General features: G+C 42.0%; 1 protein-coding gene across 2 annotated transcripts in view; it reads left to right on the top strand.

The window, feature by feature from the left end:
* The first annotated feature begins 5,104 nt into the window (after positions 1–5,104).
* Positions 5,105–22,188, top strand: part of HTR1F (5-hydroxytryptamine receptor 1F) — a 106,897-nt gene continuing 89,813 nt past the window's right edge. For both annotated transcript variants that reach the window (XM_050332911.1, XM_050332910.1), the window contains exon 1: positions 5,105–5,458. The gene's annotated coding sequence lies outside the window, so the exon portion shown is untranslated. The remainder of the gene's footprint in view (positions 5,459–22,188) is intronic.

Genomic DNA, 22,188 nt, shown 5'->3' with positions numbered 1-22,188 from the left:
GTGTAGATATTTATAGTAGAGTGGAAAATGCAAGAACTGTGAGGCATCAGTGCCTGGGTCATCCTGGGACTCAGCAGCAGCTCCTAAAGGTGGCTCTGACGCCAAACACCGGCAGCCGCACTGCAGCTCCAGCAAGCTCCTTCCCACCTCTCCTGTCCATGAAACCATCCACTGAGCCCCCTCACACTGCTCTGAAGGGGTTTTGTCCTTGAGCTGAGTCTGCTCCAAACCTCTGCCACATTGATTCAGCCTCCCTACACACCATACAAGCCAGTCAAGACATGTACAACAGACAGATATGCTCAGACAGGAGCACAAAAGAATAGAGGGATTTAAAAAGGGAGGAAGATGGCCAGCTAGAGCTCTTCTAAGAACAAAACAGTAAAAATAAAAAAAAAAAAGGCATGTGTGTTTTATTGCCCTGATAAATGTCACTGCAAGGAGGAGCTTCTTCCATAAGACAGTGAGGACCTGGAGACTAAACAGCAACTTTTATACTTACCTTTCATAAACCCAGTGGGAGGAAATCTTCTGGCAGCACTTTCTACTGCATTAATCTCTTACATCAGTTCAAGCTACTTTGTCTTGGGCTTGGTGTTTTCACTCAGATATGGTTTATATTCACTCAGATATGGCCAGGGCCTCTTCTTCACCCTCCCAGAAGGCAGATGTATTGTGTCCAGGGGTGGCTCTGATGGAGGGTATAGTGGTGTCCATGCCCAGCACACCTGTAGAAACCTCCCCAAAACTTTTCCTTTGCCCCTGTCTCTCACAGCTCACAGGCAGCAGCAGAATAAAACAGTAGAGGTGAGGGAACAAGGAGGTATCAGGGAATAACAGAAGCAGCAAATACCAGGTTACAACATGTAACAGATGGCTGTCACAGGTAGTTAGTTTTCCCAGTGAGGTTTCCTTGCGGAGTGGAGGGGGTGGTCAGCAGGGTAAAACACTTCACAGAGCTCCCACACTTTCAGGCACCAGTACCTTAGCCCACACCAGGGATTTTGCTGGCTACCCCCAAGGTCACAGAGGATGGGAATTTGGCAACTTAGGCTGAGCATGACAAGATGCAAGTAGGATAAAGGCTACAAATGTCTTTCAAAATTTAATGTCTTTTTTGTGTGTGTTGTTGCTTTCTGCTCCATCACTAAACACTCTTGTCTTCTTAGCATTATCTTGTTAATGAACAACCTATAATGTTCCCACTCCCTGCTACTAAACATTCTACTGAGATCCTCACAGCTGAAATATATTAAAGAACCCACTGAGAGTATCTATACACAGCTAAATTTAAATCCACTCCAACCCAGTCTGCCATAACTACAGTGCCCAAGACAAACAGCCCCTGGCTAGTGGTCTCTTCACCAACATACTACTAAGCTTTTCCAGAAGAAAAAGCTTTATTTTCTCAAACCAATGCCTGGAAAGGAGGAAGTATATGAGGAAAAAACTCCAGCATCCCAATCTGATTAATCTCCAGACCTGTGCATACAATCCAGAGAGAAAGGAAAGGCATTTGTCAGCAAACCTCAGCCACCAGATCTACATTAGTGAATGGGAAAGGATGAAGCACCAGGAAACAATTAAAGCTTCTTAACATCCTTGGAAAGAAACATCCCAGAAAAAAAAAAAAAAAAAAAAAAGAGCCTGCAAACAAAGGAATGCCATACAGGAAATACAAATTACCAACACAGTTTATTGCACAAGGAGGATTTAAATGTGATGGAAAACCCTAAATATTCCCTTATCAAGTCTATACTGTTGAGAAGGGAGAAAAGTTTACAAATTATGGTGGTTTACAAATGAACTCCAGTCCTTCTTTCACTCCATGCAGAAAGAGAAAGAAAGCAACCTGGACTTCATGGCTGGATACTGGAATTTCAAACAGCATGCTAAACTGAGTGTTCCCTGCCCCACTCTTCTCCCACACCCGCTTTATACACCAGCTCATTATCATCTACCTCATCAACCCTGGGGAAGGAGAGCTGGGATGACAGAGGCCATTAGCTGGCACACTGAGGGAATAAGTTAGTCCGTAAGTCCCTCCTCTTCCTGAGGCTCTGAGTGTGCTGCAGAGCACTGCTGCTTTTTGTGATGCCCCCCAAATGCTGCTGGGAAAAGCCGTCCTTTGAAGTGCAGGGTGACTGTAACTCATGACAATCTTCCATAGCCTTATTGATGTCCTCAGATCCAGATTTTCTGACATGATTTGTGGAGAGTTTATAGTAGAACAGTCAGAAAACCCTTCTGGGGATCTTGTGGCCCCAAATGTACCTGGAGAATTGTCTCTAAACAAATTTGTGAAATGCTGGTTCTAACTCTGTCAGCTCAAGGGAGAAGCTGGGAGTAGCATCATCACTGGTCATTAACACTGTTAGGAAACAACAGATAGGGAATGCAATCTTGAATTCAAGAAACTCAATTATTTTATTGCTTATCTAAGAAAATGTTTCTCTTTGCAACAAGTCACTCAGAAAGGGACTGAAATGTATGTGACAAAAATCACCAGTGTTCTGTATCCACACAGCAGCCACCATGCCATTTTTTAAAAAATTTTCCTTTTATTTATCATTCAAACAACCCATTATTATCATTTTGGTGTCATTTTGTCTTGGAGCCTGAGTCCAGGATCAAGTCTTTAATGAGGCAGGTGTTGTGCAAACTCAGGGCAAAAAGACTGTCTCAGAAAACTTGAGATCTAAGTATATAAGAAGTGTGGGCATTCTTCCTGAATAAACCCTGTATGCAGCTATTAGGAGTTCATTGGCCTATTTCTTTCTTTCTTTCTTTTTTTAATTTATTTAATACAAGGCATTAAGTAGCTTTATCTAAACTAAGGTATCACTTAAACTACGTAAAACTTTCCCACCATTGCTTGCCTTTGTTTACGAAACAGAAGTTTAAAATAATAAAAAAGTACTTTTTCACAAGAACAATGCCTAGGTGTGCTGTAGAACAACTTGCTGCAGTGACAGAATGAATAACAAAAGAATAAACGTGTTCAAAAATTACCTGTGGACACTCTTATAAAAAAAGATCCCCCGAGGAGATTAGATACAAAGGCATACCTAGTGCTTCAAACTTGCATTGCCTAAGCTTCAGCAGGATGAAAGGGTTTTTCAGGACAAGGATCTCTCTGTATTTGCCCAGGTCTCACTCTCTTCCTAGGTACCCACAGTCAACTCTCCTCAGAGAGCAAATAATGGACTTGGAAAGAACTTCTGCCTGACCCAGTATGAACTATTCCTATGTAAAAGAACACAACAAAAAAAAAATTACTCTGAAAAATAAGCTTTAAATTGCTACCTGTTAAAATCAAAACAGAAAATCCCCTTCTTGCAACCATCAAATGTATTTCTGTGAGGCACACCAGCTGAACAAGATGACACTACACTGAGTAGGGCACAGTCTAAAAGAATGAGCCACAGTTTGAAACTAAAACAAAAATAAAATAGCAATGATCAAACCCAAAGCAAACACCACAGGAAGCAAGACATCCTAAGGAGATATTTGAAGAAGGAGATGAGACTGCTCACTTACACTGTGACATCCTGTGCCCTTGCCCCTTGTGTTGCAAATTACTAGATAGTTTCTGCCACCATCAGTGTCACTCAAACAGTTTCACAGAGGAGAAAATATTTTCAAAGGTTTATAGGCACTGCAGAAGAGTAACATACTAAATTGTCAGTTCTGGAGAGGCACTTTCACATTCCTGTTAGACTGAGTGTAATGGCATCAGTCTAAAGCCAGATGCAGACTACTGTGCAAACACAGGTTAATCATAAACAGTTGATTTTTACTGGTCAGGAGCAATGGACAGGTTAGAACTGTTTTGCTATTACTTCTGCTATTTCTAAGGTCACTTGTGGTGTAATTCATTAATTCAAACAGTAGCAGGTGATATATGTAATTGGTAGCTGAGGGAGGAGACCGCATTCACCCGTGCCAAAACCTGCAAAAGAAATAAGATTGTTCAGCTCACATAAAACTGGAACTTAAAAAGCCTGCAGAAGACAAATCCTAAGCAGCCACTTCAAAACCTGGCAGGCACCAAATGACCCAGGGATACTGCATCTAATTAGACTGATGAGACTACAACATAGCTGTGTGCTGCAGGGAGTTGTTGGACCTTCTATCTACAAAGGCTTTGCTTTGCCCTTTTTAAAAACCAGTGTTATAAATTACCCTGTAGTACTTTCAGCTCTTTTAAGCTTTTGCGGAATAAAAGTTTGCAATGGTACCTAGGGGCTTGTTTCACTGAAACACGTTTTGGTTTGCTTCAAAAACAAATGCTTGTATAAATAGAGGAGCTCAAAACACTGCTTGCAGATAGTTTGTCTGGGTGGTACTCAGCCCTCTCAGATGATGGGCTAGAGGCAACCACTGAGACCTGATGAGTGTGAAGGCCCAGGGTTGAATGTGGAGAAGGGGGAGGAAAAAGGCACCGAGTAGGTCTGCAACTGTTGTGTTCTGAAGAACCCGGGGTTCTCCTCAGGGACAACAGGTCAGTTACTTCCCAGGCAATGTGGAAGCTCCTCAGTAAGGTATCACTCACTTCAGATTCTGCTGGTCCAAACGCATGCCTCTGACAGCTGTGCTTTTTCTCTGCCGAAGAACAGAGCACACGCTTTCCCACCTCTGCACCACTTTACGTGCGCCCTGGCACCTCTCCCTCACAGCCCAGTCGTAACATTCTGGAGGAGGCTGACAGTTTCACCCACTAACTAGCACACACTTGTGAAGCTCCAAAATCCCATATAAGCCGGGTGCTTGAAACAGACCTTCCCCTTCACCCACCCGCCCCACCAGGCAGAGACTGAGAAGACAACGGCTAAAGGCAGCAGCAGCCTTTCCACCCAATTTAGGATAAAACAAGGCTCCCCCGCATCCCGGAGGGCTCTCGCAGGGCTCCTCCCCGCCCTCGTCCGGCTCGGCGGAGCCGGGGAGGCGGCACAAGCGCGGGGCAGCCCCCGCAAGGCACCGCTGGCGCTCCCCGCACATCGCGCCGGAGCGGCAGGTCCGCGCATCCCCGGGCATCTCCCGGGAGCCGCGGGCAGCGCGGGCGGAGCACCGCCGGGTATCATCCCGGGCATCATCCCGGTGCCCGCCCCCGCCCCGCCCAGCCCCGGCGGCTCCCGCAAGTTGCGGGGCGGCGGAGGAGCGGCGGGGCTGCTCCGCCGGGCAGGGCAGGGCAGGGCAGCGCTCGGGGAGGCGCCGGAGTTTGCCCACCCGGCTGCCGCCTCCCCGCCCCTTCGCCGTGTTTTCTTGTCTTGTTTTGGGCGGCTGCGGAGGGAAACGCTTCGCTCTCCGCGCCGGAGCCGGCGCCCGCCGCGATGTGGATGCGTATGGAGGAGTCCTCGTGAAAGCAGCTCCCGACGTTTCCCCACACACACACAAAAAAAAAAACCACCAAAAAAAACCAAACCCAAACAAACCACCCACTCGGACAATTAAAACGGTAAATCAAGCTAACTTTTCATTATATTGCTTGCTGTGTGCTTATATATGTAGATATTTATGGCTTATCTGGCTTCATTTCGTCATCCTTTGGTTTTCGTTAATTAGCGGTATCTTGTGCTGCCGGGGAACTTGAAATACGGTTTGGAGCAGAGGAGGGCTCTGTTTCTGCTTTTACCTAAAGTTGGACTAAGGAATGAAAACCTTCCTAGTTCATACCAGCCTTGCAAATATGTTCATTTGTTTTATCAACCTGAACGTAGATGGGATTTCCTGTAGCACCATCTCCTTGAGTTTGCTTTTCCTTAGTTTAATTTTTGCCGATGCTGTCTAATACAGCAAAGATGTGTGTATGCTACACACATGCAATCCCACACTCCGATTGATTTTGTATGCTGGCATTCACATCTGAAATTCCAAACAGGCTTTGAATCTCTTTACTTTATGGTGTTAACAAGTGAATTGTCTTCTGTTTTCATCCTAATTCAACTTGAGGATTCTGCAAGAGAAGGTCACTCAAACCAAATCAAGTGGTATTTCTTAGCTCTGTAAATATTTGGTTTCCTTTTCAGTGTTAGAAGCATGCTGTGATTTGTACAGTTCACTCAATTTGTACAGCTTCATAATCCAGAGAGCTCTTGTTTGCAAGGTTGTTAATTTTATAGGGTTGCTGCATTAGTTGGATGCTTGATGAGACTGGGCAACCCCAGGCTTTCTGTACATTATGAAAACCAACTTTAGATCATATGTCTTTGCTTTGTTAGATATTATAATTTCACAGACGTGAAATTATATTATCTCTACTATTCTTCTTATTGGAGTATGGATACAACAGATATTTATCTGATAAAAAATATCTCACTGAGTGAGAAAAAAATCAGTGTATGCATGGAGAAAAGACTGTATTATTCTTATTCTTACTGACCAGAACTTTGCTGTAAAATATGAGCTAAACTGCCAAGACTGACTCAGGAAGAACTCAGCTCAGTGTAGACTTTGTTGCTCTTCACTGATTTTTTTGACTTCTCAGGAAAGAAATCATGTATTGAGCTTCCTACCCACACATGCATGTGCATATGCACCTGCACTGGCACACACACCAACCTCATATTGTCCAAGCACGGGATTTGTAATTTGAGTTTTTGATCCACAGAGGACTATGAAGAATGCAGGGGAAAGGAAAAAAAAAAGGAGGAGATATTTGCAACACTGACTGTTGGGCACATAATTTAGGGACTTGGAAACTGCTCTCAGTAGTCAAAGCAGTGACAGAACCCCACGTGCTCTTCAAAGCGCCTGGCATATGCTTCTGCTCTGAACTGCTGCTTGCTGTGATTACATCTCTAAATTAAGCTTTGCAAAACTTATGCTCACCCACCATTTGTCTTGTTAGTGTGGAAAATAGTATAAAAGTATGTATTTGTTTGTTATTTCCAGTCTGCTAAGTATTAAGGTCTGTTGACCCAAAGACAAGTATTTTGCTTAGGGGTTAAAAAAAAAAAAAAATCTTTGCTCATGATCATACAAACTGCTGTGTGCTGACACTGCACACTTCACCTCTTGCAGTGTTGCATGAAACAGGAATATAGAAGTAGGGGGGTTGTTATCACTGCATGTAGGACATGAAGGGTTAAGTGACTGGTCAGTAGCACTGCTCAAAACATTAGTAACTCCAAGGAATATTACTTTCTGAACACTCAAAAAAAGGAGACAATTGCATCAAGTTGTTTTAAGGTTCTATAAGTACACTGCTCTTGGTACCTCTGCCTCTCCAGAATTGCCATTCCCCTCTTCTCTCTTTGGTGTGATTTCTGCCAAGACCAGATTTCCTCCAAGCCTGTCATAAATATCTGAAAGTTTCTTCTTTCTGATTATGGAGAGTGAAGCACTTGGAGTGTCCAGGCAAATAAGCTCCAAGCCAGTGTGAAATATTAATACAATAAATAAAATAGACTTTTAGGTAAGTCAGAAATCCTGCTTTCTTAAGAAGAGATTACTCAAGCCTCTGATGGTATGGGTTTTTTTATTTTTCCCAGAAGTTTTATACTCTACAGCTCTTACAGCCTTCAGTGAAACCTGCAAATAAGCAAGTTTTCTTACGTATTACCTCCTCCTCCTTCCTTCCTTCCCCTCTGTGAGCTCCAAATTACCTGGTTTTTCATCCAGGCAGCGAATGAAAGGGCTATCAGAATACACTCAGGCAGCAGGCACTCACTGCTTGTAGTATCTGACTTTTCAATACCAAGAGTCCTCTTGAGCTGGGGTTACAGACAAAAAGGGCTCGTGCTGCACAGGACATCTCTCAGATGCTCATGGCATTTTGTGCTAATTCTGCATCTGAGGATGACATACCACATATTTTAGTGTTTGAGAGAGGATAAGTGATTGAAATTCAGCTATCTTTAATAACTTACTAATGCACGGCTGTTAGAAGTGACAAGTGAATTTATTGGATCTGAAAGACTAACACCTTTTTGCTCATTTTCCCCTAAAGTAATCACTGGAAAAAGCCTTATATGCTGCCAGATTATGCTTGCCCTAGTAATAGCCCCTCACCAGGAAACAGGGGGAAGAAAGGCATAGCTTCAAAACTGCAAGAAAAAATGATTTGTAAGACAGCTTTAGTAGTTGAAATCAGTTCTTATACCTTTGTCTTTTAAATGACTAATCTCTGTCTGTGGGTGTCCATTTAACCTGTGATATAACTTTAGAAACTGCTGGAGGCAATTTGTACTTTAGGATCTCGACTGATTAACATGAGGTACACAATATAATGCATTTCAGTATTTGATGGGTTGTATCTCTTGGCTTTGGATGCCTTTTGGGTTTTATTAATGTTACCTTTTTATCTACAGGGTAATTTATGAGCACAAACAAAGGTTGCAAACTCCCTCATTCAAGCTTCAACTGTTATGGCATTTTTATACAAATGCTCATTTACTTTGTCATATCATTTAGAAAAAGGATCAGTGTGATCCATTATTCTGCAACTATTGTGTGAAAAAGTGATTCTTTCAAAAATGTGCCCCCTGGTTATACTTTTTCATAAACTAATTATATATGTCAGACATAATGTTGCCCTCTGCTACTATGCTATGTTTCCAAATGTAATAGAGTTGGAGAATTTTCAATCCAAGAACAAAACGAAGTATTTTTTTTCAGTTGGCATTTGATGTCTATGGTGGGAAAGTTGCTCCTGGCAGAGAAACAAGTCCTTCAGTGCGTACACTTCACATTTTAATTAAAACCAGGGCACATTTCAGAAAATCCTGGGAATGTATATTATATATACTGAATTTGAAGTGTTGTTTTCTTGATGGTTCATCTTACAAATGGACTAGGAGAATGGAACTGATGGTCATTTCCTCCACTCACCCTTTATGCCATCAGTTCTCCTGCAGCTCCTGGAGGAGGAAAAGCACATAGGAATACAGTAAAATGTGCAGACCTAGACATCCTAAGAATGATTAAACACTTTTGAGTTTCCTTTGCCTACACTAAGAGTGCATCATGTGGTAATTTGGGAGGCTTACTTGGAAGTGGAAGAGATATGAAACCGGGTTTGACTCTTACAGCTGTGCATCTGTGTGGGGGGAGTTGCAGGTTTTCTGCAGGGGAGAGGTAGAAAGCACAAAATTAAAGGCAGGATCACTGGTTTTAAGTAGCAACCACTGCTTGGTCTACCATGAAGCATCAGCTGCTCAGCACCACGAAAAGCCTAAGCTAAGGACTCCCACATCACTGGCTTCTTTGAGAAATGAGAGGATTTGAAAAAGTCCATCAGCATATGAGCAAGTAGCCTTGTTGACTGTGTTTAAGCATTGGTTATTCTTGTCAAAATACAAGCTGAGTTTTGAAAGTTTTGAGCAGCAAACACCCCCCAAATTTAAGATAAGGCGCATCAAAGTGATAAAATGGCTGTCTACATTAATTTTTTTCCTTATTTTTCCTAGAATTTTGTGCCTAATTAGTTGTATTTTGTAAGAAACCATTACTGTGCTATGTTAAATGAAAGCGTTCCTCTTTTAGGCTTTGACTGAACTTGATTTTTGTTGATGGTGGAAAATATAATGGTTTGATGGCAGAAACATCCAGAAAGAATCATCCATTGAGTTGGCTCACGTACAAACACGGCATTTGTGCCTTAAGTGCTAAACTTTTAAAAAGTAATTCTCCACCACATGGAATATTGGATTTTATAGTGACAATCCTGCTAATAAGCTGTCTATGATGTGCAAAGAGAGGCTAAGGTGACCTTGCTACCTACTTGTATATACACATACTGATTTCATGGAAGCCAATATAAATCCTATGTGAATGAACAAAACATTGCAATGAACTATGAAGGAACGTTGGGAATATGACTTGTGGAAGAAAGAGGAGAGAAAAGCAGAAATGAAAACCAAGAATCACAAAAATGTCTGATCCAGTATGTAGATTTTTGAAGGAGTAGGTGAGAACTGGCCACCTCACCCAGAAAAGCTGCTGCTTATGCAGTAATGAGAGGTGATTATAATTTGATGGGATTCTTCCAAAGGGTACTTTGTACCTATCGAAGCGTGGTTGCATTTGGCAGCTTCTCCAGATTTGAGGAGAACTTCTGAACTCTGCTGCTGTAAGTCACAATCAAAAACGTGACGATTTTAGAAACTTTTGACCTTCAAAATACAATTTGAGAGCATTGAATTACTATACCTGTAACTGCACAGTCCTGTCTGCAATAACAATTATGTTCAAAGAGACAACAGTCAGATTCCTCTTGCCCCTTTTTCACAGTAGTGGAAGTAAGAGTTCACTTTAATCAAGTTTCATTCCTTTTCCCACTTTCCTCCTAAAGCTTTCTGTAGCTGATTTCTGCAGCAGCTGAATGAGCACAACAGTTGGCTTGGGTCTTTTCATGGACAGGGATGCCAAATGTTCTCTGCTTATTGCTTTCTACCTCTGACAGAGGACATGGTGTTCAGTGAATCACTCCCACGGTCAGCAGCAAAACATGACTTCAGCCTCACCTTGCATCTTCTCTCCTTCCTCTTTCTCCCAGTCCCACTGTTCTCCTTGCCCCACAGCAGCTAGTTTTCAGGCAGTCCATCTCTCCTCATCCTCTGCTGTTTGAGTTTCCCTGGTTTTGGCTTCCTGAATTGCTACTGATTGCACTCACATGGAAGGACTGACACTGCCCTGACTGGAAAACTCTCTGTGTGGGCAGCAATAATCATTTTGGCTGTTGTTTCTCCCTGAACTCAGAAGCCAGTGTGCATGACACTTAACGTAGGGCTGCTGTAATATATGAAAAACAAGCATTTTCAAATTGTAATGCAGATGATTTCTTTGTGTTATAACTACATTTGTTAGTCTCTAGATGCATACATGTGGGCCATAATTGCATCATTTGCTGAAGAAGAGTGATCCTTCCTCTGGGAGAAAAGAAACATTCCATTACCTAGCACTGTTGATTTGATAGCATTAAATCCATTCAGTTTATGTGTACTAAGCATAAGATTATCTCTAAATTCAATATGGGGGAAAAAGTAGCTATCAATACTCATTTTCTTATCCTTGGCTTTGTGCCAGATTATAAAAGATCAGCCTGGCTTGGAGAAACCACTGCAGTAGGCAGTGATGGAGCCCACGGAGTATAAGTTTGTTATCTCACTGCAATGACTGTGGTTCACTGAGTCACTGACGAGAAGGGGGTGCTCTGAAACCAAAAGAGAAAACTGAAACAGAGAGACCTGTAATCAAAAGATGATCTCTGGGACAGATTTCAGGCCATGGTTTATTGGTAACTTAACCACTAGAGGATGTAGGTAAATTTGGACTGCGTCTGTATTGCTTATAGAGGCAGCTCAATCAGCTATTAGAGCATCTTCCTCCAACTGGTGTTATAATAAATCCTAGTAAATACAGCACAAGCTTCTAACATTGCCACAGACACAAAGCAATAAATGTGTCTTGGGTGAAAATACTAGGAGGAGTATGCATCACTGTCTGGAAAACTTTAATCAGAAAATAGGTCTTAACAGCTCATTATAACCACCAGTGTCACGTTACAAAGCTTACACCACTTGTGGTTGTTCAGGAGACACTCAGGGGTATCATGTTTTAATTAATAGTTTCATACAAATTAGTGTTTAATCATTCATTAACAGTTGAGCTAAGGGAATAACCTGTACACTTTGCAAACGTGCAGGTGATAAAAAGTCGAGGAGGAATGCAAATGGGTGGAACAACTGGGTTGGAATTAAAAGTTGTTTTAAGAGATGTAGATAAATAGAATGAGTATCAAGGATACTCTTGGCCAGGAACAACCAAGAGTGTGAACAGAACAGTGGAAATGACTGACCAGGCAGAGATGTACTTCCCAGTATAGGTCAGCCATCTCACGGAGCTGATTCATGTCCAGGTGATGTAACCATTGGATCCTTCTTGAAAAACTGTCCCATGGCCATCCACGTCCTGAACCTGGGCATGTGGGGAACAGAGAGAGCAGGGCTGCTCTGCAAGGGGGAACGTGATGGGAGCTGAGGTGACCCCAGTGTCTCATTGAGGGGACACAGCCGAGCATGGGCAGGCAGAGCCAAGGGCCAGTAATGGGACCCAGTGACAGCTCCAGCACAGTGAGGGGGATAAAGCAAGGCCAGGGGCCACCTAAGGGAGCAGCCAGGAGTGAAAAATAACATAGAAAAAAATTCAAAGTTACCAGAGAAAACAAGCAAATAATACAATTATCTGCTCAAGGAAACAGGGAAGCCAAACTTTAGAATTCTAATAGCATTTTGGTCTCCATAAAAGATGCATTTAAGGCTGCCTGGGGAAATGACTTCCATCCTGTCCTCTCTAACACTTGTATCTACATAAACAATCTTCTGCATTGGGTTTTCCCAGCATAATGGCATCACTACTCTCTCTTTTGCACAAAGATTTCTTACATGAGGGTCATAAATCAAGTTCATTCACACTCTGCCTTATACTGAAGGCTTTTAATTTTTTTTATTCCAGCCAAGCCTCACTTTTCTCAAAGACTGTACTGCAGGTCTTATGAAATTACCTGAAGACTGACAGTTGCCAGTGGCAAAAAGGGCCCCTGCTGTTTTGGAAAAGACAAAATGTGTTTCTTTTCATCTAGACCAAAAGCCTTGTCTGATTATGTTGGGTTTGGGTTTTTTTCTTTTTCAATTAATATTTTAGGATGTTTATATCTGGAATAAACAACCATTTTCTATTAATAATGAGAATCTGTGTCTACACTATCACTTTGATTTGCTGTTTGATTATCTCCCTATCTCCTGATAATCCAAACTGTATCAATATTAGTTTCTTTGGACCCTGTTGTGGAGCAAACCAAGATCATAACCAAATTGGGATCTTTCTGTCCTGAATAGTGTTTTCCAGCACACTTTCAGCAGATCTTCTCTAAGATCTCCCAAACCTTCATGGCATGTCCAAGGACACGCAACTTATCTCCTCTTCGGTATTACACTGTCAAACTACAATTCCATTGGGTCAGCCCTTGCATCAGTTTAGGTATTTTGAACCATAAAATCTCTGAAAAATAGTAATGATGTCTCTCAGACACGTGGATCTGTGCTAGATGCCACGCAGCGTGGGCCCAGCTGTTCGCTCACACCGCTCTAAATGGAATATTGTGGGCACCAGCCACACTTCAGCTAGGGAGCAGGGATCTCTCAGCAATAGACACTTCTTTTCTGTTTGATATTCTTGGTCCAGAATTTTTGGTTGTATTTCAGATTTTGACAGTGGCCTAGCAAGTTTTCTTCTTGGGGAAAACAGGTAAGGCTCTCCTCAGCCCAGGGCAAGCCAGTTACCTCTAGATAGATGATAAAATGAAACAGCAAGATGAGCAGCCCAGGATGGCTCCATCAGTTTTTGGCACAAAAGTCAGTCGTGCTTTGAACTGTCTGTAAAGACAAATTTGACCTAGAAAAATCCCTATATTTGGATACAGCTAATGATGAAAGGGGGTGTAAGTGTGGAACCTGCTTACAGCTGTCAGTAGTGGCAACCAACCCCTGTAAGTGTTGGGTGAGAAGTGGGAGCCTTCCAAATGCTGACAGTTTTCCAGAAAATTGCTTGCTCTTTGGTGAAGTGGTTGCACGGTCTCGAGTGAACACCAGTCTGAGCTGTGTGTATGTGGTATTGTGACACAATCTGATACTCACATTGGAATTCTAAATCCACTGCGGTCACCCGAAAGCCAAGAGTGTCATCTCTGCACTTATTTATGTGATCTTTAATCAGCAGCAACAGCTCTGGGTGCATATCTTGCTTTTAAGATGACCTATTAAGCTGTCATCTCTAGCTGCTTGACCTGTAACAGATAACGCCATCAGGAGAAACAAGCACTAAAATGAAAAATAGCTCTACTTGCTTTCATTGACATTCATCTGACACTCCAAAAGGCTGCAGCTGGGCAACACAACTGCACACAGATAATCACTATGATGGTATGCCTTAATTACCACTTTCTAGTGGCTTTATGTTTCTTTTCTCAATTCTCAGGTATTCTCAAGTCTGCTGCTCATTAGCCCTACCCTTTATCTTGTAATGAAATTATTTACTGGCTCTCCTGGTAGTTTGTTAAACAAATGGCATTCACTTCTTGTTTTATATATATAGCTACACATAAGAAATAGGCAAACCACATTTAGTCATTTCACTCATTTCAAACTATTCAATCTCCCTAACAGGACAAAGAAAAGGGGGTTCATAGATGGACTGAAACGCCACCTGTTTTTTAGTATTAGGAAGTTAAAATAAAAAAAGGTACCAGAAAAAAGTGAAAAATACTAATTAGCAAAACCTGGCATTAGTTTTACAATGAGGCTCTTTGGGGTTTTTTTTACACTATCCTTCAGAAGCAGCTACTGTCTCAGTGGCACACATCACTGGTTACATGAAAGATTTCTGTCTAAGGCATGACATTTAATTTCAGAAAAGCAGTCATTAATTCCTAGTTCCAAAAGTCTGTAAAGTGTGTCAATCATTAATGACAATTAACAAAAATTCTGAATGTAGCAATAATTTAATCTCTGAAAATAAGAGAGAATAAATGTGTCTTGCACGTTTTCAGTGCTATATAACACAGCATTCTGCCATGAACCTCTAAATATTTAAACACTGTTTCCTCCTCGGGTGCTAGTGAGAAAAGGGGAATGCATAAGGCAAAGGCTAGGTTGTGAAACCAAAGAGGAGGGGAAGAAAGAGGAGTGGGAGGATCTGTCACTCAAAAGAGCAGCCCTCTAACGACAGTGACTCAGTAAGAGAATTTTGTTTAGGAGCAAAATGTGAAACACGTGTTGACACTCAAAACTGGAACTAAAAAACATTAACCAAGGGGCACTAATCGAAAGAGTAGAACTACAGAGTTTTGTCAACACATTTTGCCTTTGGCATCAAAATGTTTCTTATGTTCTGAAGAGCTAATGTTAACAACTGTATGATGGTGCTGAGGAAACTTGTAGTGGTCCATACACCCACCAAAATGATGCCATTTAAAGCAGTAAAATTGTTTATGAATGCACCCAGATAGCTTTGCTGGAAAAAAACCTTGACCAAATATTGAGCACAGAGACCTTTCTTCTTTTTTTTTTTTTTTTAACAGTTTTGATAGAGCAGTAAGGGAAGCTAGTTGCTACAAGTCAGCAGTGTTTCTGTTTCCCTAATAGTTCAGTAACTGGAAAGCACAATCCAGACACAACTTCTTGCTTTCTGGGGGTTTCTCATTGTGCATCAGTTTTAGCCTCACAAGGGACCACACTCCCTGGCTCCCCTACACCTTACAGGCAGTTCTCAAACAGGCTTGGAGCCACACAGCAGCAGAGAGAACAGCTCTCTAACCAGCTTTTATGGCAATCTTGAAGATAGAGATGCCCTGGCTCAAAGCACTTTTTTTCTCCATTTGAGAGGAAGGCCTGAAATGGGCTTTGACTGGTGCTGCGAGGGGACAGTAGGAAGAGAGCAGCACTTGGTGTTGCTCTGTGCACAGATACCCCCACACTTTGAACTGCTTTTCTTTTCCCCAGCACAGGCAGAGCTGACCTCTGCTGGAATAAGAGTGTATAGAAAGAAAATCAAGGGATTTGATTTATATCCACATAAAGAGAGGAACATTTCAATACCCATTTGCAGAAAATCCCATTGACAACTTTTTCTCAAGATGTATTTGTGAAGAGTAGTAGATGCAACACTTGATAACTGGGAAAAACAATACACTAGAAGCACAGGGTCTGTTTGGCAACCATGGAAATCTCTTGCAGGAATGGGCTGTATCTGGGCATATTCTGAGGCAGGGATGGATAAAAAGAAGGATGATTCCTGATTCTCTTTGGAAAATGCTTTCCACTGCAGACCCACGGTGCTTCTCTTCCTTTAAAGACTCATGTGGTCTCCACTACTGCAGTATAAGCTGGCTTTTACTGCATGTCCCCATCCAGTCTGTAAGTTGGAAATGTGGCTATTCCATTCATTTTATTGATTCAGAGAGAGAGGCAGACCTCTGCCTATGGACAAAGCTAGGGGTGATGTAACTAGGTCAGGGAGTCTGCCTCTCACTTTCCCAAGTAACACAGCAATGATGCTGACTGACTGCTCAGGTGTGTGTGCTGAGGATAAATTGGGGGCTGTCTGAGCAATTACCAGGACCATTGCAACACTTCTAATCAGCTTGAACAGTCAAAAGGAGCTTCACCTAGTTTTTTAGAAATTGCTCATCTCTCATCTGTCAGAAAAGCCATAAGAAAAAGCTCTTTATGAAATACTAGAAAACCAGGTTTGGCCAGATTTTTTGGGGAAAAAACCAGAATCCAAAAGGACTTTCAATGCAGAGAGATGACAAAGCAACTATTTTTCTGACCTGCATGCATCTGTCTGCTGAAATCAAAGACATATGCAACAAAAAAAGTGAGGGAACACTACATATATCTTTACTTCTCTCATAAATCTGTGAGGTACCCTGGTGGAAGAGGCACAGAAGTCTGGACTGAAATTCATTGCAACAGCACAGAGCCTAAGCTAAAGGCTGACAGAGAGATATGTTGAAAATACATATAGGATGAAGAGCAATTCACAGAGGAAGGAGCACTGGAAACTTCAGGACTTCACTTAGAAATGTGATTCTGACTTTTTTACTGCCAATTCTTTTCATAAAAGCAACACTTTTCCTAGGTGTGGCAAACTTATTTGTTCCCTTAACTGTTATTGGGAGAATTGCTTATGCAATTACATAATTTAGTGATGCCTTTTCTGCATATCTGTAGTACACCTGTGACTAAATTACTCTTAATTTCTCATTTTTTATTGATACAATATTGTGCAGACTTCTTTGGCAGTAAGCTGACTTAAAGCTTTGTCTGTTGAGCCCAAACACGTTTGCTTTCTGGAAACTCATTCATTTAATCTAGGGAAGCATAGATCATTTGAAGAATGATAAAATTACGTGGTCAGCCTGAAAATTAAGCCATTTGTATGAAGAGGTTTGCTCTTTACAGCTGTAGGTATGAGTCACTGACCTAAGAAGTTTAAGCATTGCAGGGATATTAAGAATATAAAAATCAAGGTTTTAATAAATTGGTGAAGTCATGAAAGAAGGCAGGAAATAAAAGCTTGTTCATTCTGACTGAAACAGAGTTTCTTTCTGTGATAATGAGAACAGATCATATCCCTCATGTTTCCTGTTACAAATCTTTTGGACCAAGTGCTACTGCTGGGTGTCCTGCCCTTTAGAGAGTTGTAGGAATTGAGGAGAATAAGGATCAAGAAGTATTGCTCTTGCTTTCAGCAAAGAAGACTTTGTCACCCTGTCTCTTTTCTTCAGAATCTTCTCTTTTTCCTCTGCTATCTCAGGAAGAGCTGAGTTGCAACAACGAACTATCCTGGAGGGGCAGAGGGACCCTGTGAGCAGAACTGTTCTCCTTCTCAGACACAGCTACCTCCCAGCCAGGGAAGAGGAGGTTGTTCTGATCAAGGGTGGAGAGGGGAAAAGAAGGAGAGAAAAATACATTTCTTCCATTCTTTGCATTGTCACCCACTTCTAAAACCCATCCTAAAAGTGAGAATCAGTTTTTCTTCTGTCTCAGTAGTGGAGGGAACTACAAGAATCTGTTCTCACCTCTGTTTCTGTGCCTTTGAGAGTGAACAGTGTCACTGGGCTTTCAGGCAAGAGCCTCATCTCCAGCACCTACAGGGGAGCAGCTCATACATGGCAATAAACTGGCTTGGAGTCAATTCAATTTAGATCAAAGTGATGATAATGTGGTAAAGGAAGGAACTAAAGAGGCAATTCAAAAGATGTTTCTGCCTTCTAGAAGGTTATCCAGCTAGCTACTCTTATCCCTTGGGGTTTTTTTTGCAATTTAGATTCCAAGTTACTTCTAAGTACCCATTGCCCAGACACAATGTTTTCTGTGTGCAAGTGCTTGTCTGTTTTTTACCCTGTTTTGTCTGTGTAACTTCAGGAGCCAGTGGGAAGTAGAGGAAGAGTTCCCATCAGAAACCAAGGAAGTACATTAACAAATAAATTGAGAAGATAAAAATATTCCTAGGGCAGTCTCTGCTTCTCAGATTGAGATCCTCTGTGATAAAAGGGAGGCTGTACCACAGCCTATGGCAATGGGGCTGTGTGTCCCACTAAAAAAAGCAAATCCTTATTTGAACAGGGTGGTCTTACTGTGAACTTGCTGCCTCTCAGGCACATGCACAAGCCACTACCATCCCTTTATGCTTTTTGTCAGGAACTTTTGAAGGCAGGAGGGCTTGTTTCAGAGAACAAGGTCTGGACCACACTGTCTGAGAAGCCTCCCATCCTTGCACTGTGCTTGGCTTGATGAAACCAAACTAATGGAGGTAAGAAAGCTGCTGCTACCCCCAGCCTCACACAGGCTGGTTCTGGAGCTTCCTCCCTAGCCTGGTTCATCTAACTGATGGGCACAGAGCCCATCTTACCCTGCAGAACGTGCTCTGTGCCAGCATCTGCAAGTGAGTGCATCTTCCTTAGCAAGAGGCCTTGGCTGGGCTGGACTCTGGGACAGTGCCTGCTTGTCTGGAGTGGGGAAGCAGAAAAGTAATTTCTGAGGCAGGGGAATGATTAATGGATTGCAAAAGATCAGCAAGTCTGAAGTAAGCATTCCAGTAAAATTTCTATTCAAAATGTAAATACACATATTAAACATGAGCCTGAAGAGACTGCTAAATCAAAATGCAATAGGATAAACACAGATAATGAGAAAGAGATTTAATAATTACAAGGGAGAGACTGAAACATAACTCCTGTTATATCATCTACCTGTTTTTCCCTCATACCACCCCAGCACTCTCACCAGACCTTTCTGAATCAGACAATATACTGTCAGTTCAGCAGCAGCAGAACTGAAGATAAGGCACCATGATTAAACCTTCACAGAGACTGTAACACAATAAATCAAATTATGTAAGTAGCTAATTTTCATAATTTGAAATTACTTATCTTTTAAACAGTCAGAATCACAATCTAGGCTATTAGCAACTACTTTGAGGTATTTATGGACAAAGATTATGAATGATGTAAGGAAAGATAAGTCATTTTTATAAACAAGTTTATAATATACTCTCAGTCTGTTCTCTTGGTATGGGAACAGGCAAAATATCTGCAAATAAGTTTTAAGCAGGACATGCAGTTCTGGAGGCCTCCACATAAGAGATGTGCCTCTGATTTTATCTAGAGCCAGCCATAAGTTTAAAGGATGAGAACTGGAGGCGGTGGTTCAGTCTTACAGCTCTCCCCTCCCACCAAGCTGACAGAAGGCTTTCACAGCTGGTTCTGCAGACCTTCACAAGACCTTTCCATCTCCCCTGCAAGCACCAATGTCAGCTGAACACTGATTTTCAGTGTGGCTTTTCATCACTGAAATGTTGACACTTTAATTATCAGGAGGCCCTGCACAGATCGGAATTAAAAGAAATTAAGAGGTCTTATATCATAGAGCTTAGCATAGCAACTCCCAAAGAGTTATCTGAGCAGGGAAACTTTTGAAGCTTGCTTTCTGTATTTTTTTTTTCTTAAAAAAGTTTTCAGTCCTTCTGTTCCCTCATACAGATTCTCTAGTGTCTAATAATAAGTTGAACACGTGCTGTGGCCTTTCCACTAACAGGGGCTTGCCTTGTGTCTGCTCTGCAGCACATTTTCATCAAACATGTCTTGATCTCTCTGCAGGCTGATTGAAACTGGGCAATGAGTTCAACAGGAACTCATGGGGACTGACAGACAGCACCACCTTGTAGCTGTTATTTCTCCCAAGGAAATAGGATTAAAATAGTAGTATCTGGCTACGTGGTAGGCTGATTCAAGCCATCCTTTTTGCCACTTAAAAAAAAAAAAAAGTGAGAAAATATATTTTTCACAATGTATATTAGCAGAGTTTAAACAATGTAGAGAGGCAGAGTTTCAGGCAGAGGGAAACTAACTGCCCAAATTATTCTTTTTTTCTCATTAACGGTCTAGGAAAAAGACGGTTTTATGTCTTTGTTCATCTACAAAAAATTACTCTCTTAAAGTGCCCCTTTTATTAATTACTGGTGATTTGCTTTGTCAGGGATTTCCACAGTGTGGTGTCTCCTTTGAAATAATTGCAAAATCATTATCATAAGGTTGTTTTGAGCAACATGACGGAAGCCTACCATAGCCTGGTTTCCTACCGGAATTTTTGTCCTTCTTGATTATAGGCTGTGTTCCCATGACAATTCCTGTACTCATGCATCCCAGAATTAGCTCCTCACACGTTCCAGCCTGATGGTACATTAAGCCCACTCAGTGCTCTGCAAACTTACACGTACACGATAGGCTCTGAAAATGTGGGGAAAGGAAGGTCTCTAATTTGGGTATTAAGGCTATGAAAGATGGGAGAAGGGATGGACAGAAGGAAGTGGAGGAAGTAAAATATGCTTAGAGTTACTCCTTTTTTAATTTTTTTAATTTTTTTTTAATTGAAGTGCCTCATGTCTGTAGGCTATATAAGTATACACTTTTGGTGAAGTGGAACACTTGCTTGAAAATGCCATCACTTTATCTTCAGAGTCAGCTGACAGGGAAAGCAGTTCTGTGTTTTCAGTTAACTTTCCTGCAGCTTTCCTTCAGTTTACCTGGAAGTTCACTGTTTCCCTGATGTGCCTGTGTGTCATTCCCACGTCAAATGTGTAGCTGGGTGTGTTCCAGCTGCAGAACTACACGCCTTTCTAGAGACCTCAGCAGTCATCTGAGTCAAAACCTGAGGAATTCTAGCAGAGACCTACTCAGAGGAACAGCTCTGTGTTCAGCTCTAGCTGCCAGAATAGTTCCAGACCTGATAGTAACATCCAGCAGTGGCAGTAGCTGAGAAGGGAGCATCTGGATACCCCACTACTGCAAGCTAAGTCAAGGCCCATTGACAAAGCTCCCAGCAGGTGCTGGTTTGGCTCCAGACGCTGCTGGTGATTTGCTAGGAAGATCACTGTTGTATTCCCATGTTTTGTGAGGAGCATTAGTGTTTCTCAGCCAAGGCACAATGAATTCCAGCCAGGACTCCAGACAGATCTTCATGGATATCCAACACTGCTCACAGAACATGTTCAGCTACTACAGCTGCCTAGAGAGCTGAGAGCTGACTTTTTTCTGCTGGCAGTTACAGTTCACAAATTAAAGCCATTCTGAGGCTTTCTGGATGTTTTTGCCCCCAAGCCTGTTCTCAAGAAGCTGTCCAGACTGGAGAAGTTAAGCTCTTCAAAACGTTTCCATCTGAGAACAGCCTACCATCTCACCATCTGTCACAACAGCATTTTCTAACATTTTCTTCTCCCTCTTGGTGCTTCTTTTCAAAGTTTGCCCTCTGGCATTCTCCAAGTGGTACAACAGTGTTAAGCAGTGAAATGTACACCTTGGGACACTTGCATTTGTGGAATATCAAAAAGCCTCCTTCCTCCCAGCTAACCACCTTTTCTCATCCAGTATGATGGTACCACGAGGGTTGAAAAATCCCAAGCGTATTATAATGCAAGTGTGGTTACCAAGATATCAGGTATTGGAGAAAAAGCAATTGAGATAGTAGTTTGCTTTGCTGTTTGAGGAATGCTCTGGGCTTTCAGCTACCTTTACCTTTTTAAGATATATCACCCAAAGTAAGATATTTAAAGATGCATACGGATTTTAAGATATTCAGTCTGCATTAATCACGTTCTCACACTATTAATGATTTCAGAAATGATAGTGCAAAAGTCTGGTTTTTGCTATGCAATTTGTGCAGACCTTCAGGTGACCTAAAATCAGACTTCAAGGATAAAACAATCAAAGGCAAGAACATCTCTCTGAGGGTTCACCTATAAAAGTAACACTGACCTCTCATCCTCACAGAATCTCTGCAAGAAGCCTTCCAACAGAATAATTGCTGCCTACTGCACCAGCTGCCATTTTAACAAGAGCCTTTTGTGCCTTGGTGGCAAACCTCCTGATTTTATCTGTCCCATACCAGTAAGGGAAGCCCACAGAGATGCACAAGGTTACTACTTATTTCTCCAACTCTCCTCAGTTTTCCAGCAGCCCTTTCACCAGTTCAGAACCATACAAGTCCCTGTGCCAGTGCTGGTTTCCAGGCTGAGCCTGGGGCTCAGCTCAGCTCAGGAGGAGACCACAGGAGGGGAATTCCAGGAGTAAGGGAAACTGCATTGCATTAGTGTTGCTATGGAGATGAAAATTAGCACAATAACTAT

Source organism: Myiozetetes cayanensis, unplaced genomic scaffold (assembly GCF_022539395.1).
Source record: "Myiozetetes cayanensis isolate MyiCay16 unplaced genomic scaffold, myiCay2020 scf5-8, whole genome shotgun sequence".
NCBI lineage: Eukaryota > Metazoa > Chordata > Aves > Passeriformes > Tyrannidae > Myiozetetes > Myiozetetes cayanensis.
This window is presented reverse-complemented; position numbering and strand designations above follow the sequence as displayed.